At 37.4% G+C, this 4434-nt stretch overlaps 1 pseudogene; it reads right to left on the reverse strand.

Annotated features, from left to right (window-relative positions):
- Window positions 1–2462: 2462 nt before the first annotated feature.
- LOC113890342 lies at window positions 2463–3603 on the reverse strand (annotated as a pseudogene).
- Window positions 3604–4434: the final 831 nt, after the last annotated feature.

Genomic DNA, 4434 nt, shown 5'->3' on the forward strand with positions numbered 1-4434 from the left:
TGAAGGGGAATCCCTGGGCAGTCCAATGGTTAAGACCCTGCACTTCCAAAGCAGGGGTCATGAGTTTGACTTCTAGTTGGAGAACTAAGGTCCTGCATGCCCCATGGTGCAACCAAAACGAAAAATAAAAATAAAGTATACAAAGACTCACATATTACTATTTCAAGAAATTATAAAAAGTAAAACAAATCTCAAAAAAGCAGAATAAGGAGACAGTAAGGTAAGAGCAGAAATTAATGTCAAGAAAACAAAAACAACACAACTCTAAATGCTGTAACTTTGTAATTTTAAAAGCTGGATTGCTGAAAAATGTGGATGTTGGTACTTCCTTTAAAGGAGAAACAGGAGGAAAAAGCACAACAATATAAAATTATGCCAAAGAGAGACTTTCCCCATATACAGAGGAAGGATAGATATGTGTGAGATTATTATTTACTATTATGATTAGTTTATTTGAAAAGTCAAATAAAATTGATGCTTTTCTATGAAAATAGATCTTACCAAAATTAGATTAGAAAGAGACAGAAAACCTAAAGAAGCTAATGACATAGAAGAAATTAAGAAAATTCTTCTAAAAAACCCTAGTCCCAGATCATTTCATGTGAATCTTTCAAATACTGAACAGATATTTCTGAAGCTGTTTAAAGTATTCAAGAGCAAAGATATGTGGAAAATATCTTAATTCATTTTTTAAAATTGGTAAATCATTAATCTTGTAACCTAATAAAAACAAAGCTACAAATTAATTTTACTTCTGAAAGAAATGAAAAAGAAAAACAGTCTAAAAACGTATATCTCCACATATAAATTTTATATTTGCTCAGTCGTGTCCAACTCTTTGAGACCCCATGGACTGTAGCCTACCAGGCTCCTCCGTCCATGGGATTTTCCAGGCAAGAATACTGGAGTGGGTTGCCATTTCCTTCTCCAGGAGATCTTCCCAAACCAGGGATTTAACTCAGGTCTCCTGCATTGTAGGCAGACACTTTATCATCTGAGCCACCAGGGAAGTCCATGTACATATATATATGTATACATCAAAATCAAGCCAGAAATACATTAAAAGAGTAAAACACCAAGACCAGGGCAGGTTCATTTCATGAATCAAGAAATTAAGGATGGTAACATATTAGGAAATTTGACAATAAAATTTAATTTTAAATAAATCAAAAGACAAAGCCATCTTATTGCCTTTTGGGATGTTGAAAATACGTTTCATAAAATTCCTCCACCCATTTCTTATAAGCCTGTTAATAAAATGAAAATTTAGGGGTGTTCCCTTATCATGAGGACAACATTTCTCAAAACCAAAGTCAGAATATGTTTAATGCTAAAGTACGAAAGGCATTTCTGATAAAGTCAGATACAAGTGGGGGTCTGATAACATCATTATTTTTGGATATTGTTCTAGAACTTCCTCCAATGCAATTAGAAGAGGGTGGACTTTAAACATATAATTAATAAAAAGGAGTTTGCAAAACTCATTATTTATATATCATGGTTGTACATCTAAAAGGAAGAAAAAGAGAAGCATCTTAAATCTGCTAGAAAAATAAGAGAGTGAGGAAATAGATTATTTACAAAATTAACACTAAAAATGTATTTTACTAAAAATAACTTCTATTAAAGTTTTAGGTCAAGATCGTAGATGAAGAACATGCTAAAGCACTCCCTTCTATGCCTAAAACATAGTAATACTAGACAGCATATTATTTAAAATACTTGAATATTCAAATAGTTTAGGAATACGTGTCTCAAAGGAAAGAAAAAGGGAATTCCCTGGTGATCCAGTAGTTAAGAACTTGCCTTCCAGTGCAGAGGACCTGGGGTTTTGTTTTTTTGTTTGTTTGTTTTGTTTCTGGAAAACTTTATATTAAAATTCATTTCTTCCCCAAAAGACTATTGAAACTGCTAAGTCGACCACCTGGAAGACAATGTATGCAATGAAACATATATTCCTGCTTTTTATTTTGGAGAACTATGCTACAAATGTTTCTATCACATGTGCTTAACAGTGGCTGGAAGATCAATGAAAAACAATATTTACCTCTGCGACCACAGAAGGCTGGTGACTCATGACTGCATCTGCTGTTTGAAGCTGGTGTTGCTATTTTGTCAGCTACAGTCCCAAAAGCTTTTTCCCTTACTCAGGTTCTTAGAACCCCTATTTTCCTAAGGAATTCAATGATAGTTCCAAGTAAAAACAGTAAGTAGTACAACTAACTACTCCTGTTTCCTCTCACAGTCAACTCTAATTTCTTTCTGTGAGACATGATGTTTACATCACCAAATTTTCCACTGGTAAAAAATTCTTCATGCTTCTTAATTTTGAAATTTTTCATAAACTTTAAGGTTAAACTCTGGTTGGTAAATTTTTTAGACTAAGAACACTGGATAAGCTTTTCTTCATTGGTGTCAATTCTGGTGTCAACGTCTTGAGCATTTACCGAAGCTTGCATATGTTATAGATGGGTTCTCCGGTGTTTAATAAGGTGGGAATTTTGACTGAATTTTTTCCCACATTCGTGACATGTAAAGGGCTTCTCTCTTGTGTGAATTCTTTGATGTGTGTGGAGATATGAATTTTGACTGAAGCTTTTCCCACACCAGGAGCATTTATATGGTTTTACTCCTTGGTGTGTTGTTAAGTGCTTATTAAGATCTGACCTCCATCTAAACCTCTTATCACACTGTTGACATTTATATGGTTTCTCTTCAGTGTGAATTCTTTGGTGCTTAATAAGGTCAGAGCTAACTCTGAAGCTTTTCCACGTTCCTGACATTTAAAAAGCTTCTCTGTTGCACATTCTTTCATATGAAGCTCTGTAAATTTCAGCAGCTCTTCTTCCCACCAGTTGAAAAGTTTCTTTCTTTCCTTCACTGGAAAATCTTGGTGCCATTTCCCCAGCCTATGTACATCATCATGATTTTCTTTGCCCGTTGTTTTCTGATGAACATTCACACTGGCTTTTTTTTGATACTATGTCTCCTGGTGCTTGTATTTCTAAGTCAGAAAGACACATAGGTTGATGATTTTCCATGTCATTTTTCAGCTTTATCTCTGAAAGCAGATCTCCAGGATTGTCTTTGAACACTGGAGATCCTTGAATATATGGCTTTTCCTCTTGCTCTAAACAGGAGATTACTTTAGGTTTGGGAAGCACAAATAATGCTAGAAAGATGAGTCTTATAGTTTTCGTGCATTACGCCATTCTAGAGGGCCTTCTGAGTGGGATCTAGTAGTTCCCATTCTTCCTGGGAAAAGTATATGGCCACTTCTTCAAATTTCAGCAAACTCTGGGACTCAGGCAAGATGAACTCAGGTGTCATTGTCCAATCTTTGATGTTTGTTTGCTCAGGAAAGGCTAGGATCTGGTAAGTAGGTACCACCCTCTCACATACAGGCTCAGGTACTTTGTGGGTATTTCTGCTCAGCAGCTCTTGTAGACCCTGGTGTATGTTCCAAACTCCTTCCTCCTGGGACATGCCCACTGGCTGGGACTCTGCTGGCTTCAGCTGGAAGCCTGGGGCCTCTGTTGCTTCTTCCAAGAGCACTGCCTCCTTTCCCAGCTCCTGGACTGAAGCCTTAAGATCTACTGTCATCATTCTGATCTAGGAACAATTCTGCTCCTGTGCTGGATACACACCAACTCCAGATCTGATAACTGAGGCCCAGTCTGGTCTGGAACAAAATCAATGAAACAATCTTCTTCCTTTATCCTTCTGGGAAGATGAAGCTGGTCTTCATCTGGTCAGGAAGCTAGGATCCCACATGCCACAGGGCAACTAAGCCTGATCCCCTCAACTAGAGAAAAGCCCAACGGCCACAATGCAAGACCCTGAGTGCTGCAACCAAGACCAAAAGTAAAGAAATAATAATAATTTTTAAAAAGGCAAGAAGAGGGAATTCCCTAGGTGTCAGATATGGAGCAGTAGGTGAGGTTATGTAGCCCTCAAGAGGACTAGAGATGGGCTGTAGAGGCTGGTGTTTACTAATTTTTTTTTAAATTAAAACAATTTTTTAAAATTTTATTATTATTATTATTTTACTTTACAATATTGTATTGGTTTTGCCATACATCAACATGCATCCGCCACCGTGTACACATGTTCCCCATCCTGAACCCCCCTCCCACCTCCCTCCCCATACCATCCCTCTGGGCCATCCCAGTGCAGAGGCTGGTGTTTAAAAGCCCACAGGTCTGGAATTTAATGAGGACCTGGGGCTGGAGTCAGGACTTAGCTGCCATCCACAAACAGGAATCTGAGTGTCCTTCCACCCTCTCAGGTTCTCAGCAAGAAGAGAGAGTTAGTTCTCCCAGACTGGAATCATATAATTTGAACTTTATGTCTGTTGTACTACATAACGTGTGGGACCTGCATTCCGAAAGTAGCAAAATTCAAATCAATCCACAAACATAAAAAAGGGTCTTA

Source organism: Bos indicus x Bos taurus, chromosome 3 (genome assembly GCF_003369695.1).
Source record: "Bos indicus x Bos taurus breed Angus x Brahman F1 hybrid chromosome 3, Bos_hybrid_MaternalHap_v2.0, whole genome shotgun sequence".
In the NCBI taxonomy this organism is placed as follows: Eukaryota; Metazoa; Chordata; class Mammalia; order Artiodactyla; family Bovidae; genus Bos; species Bos indicus x Bos taurus.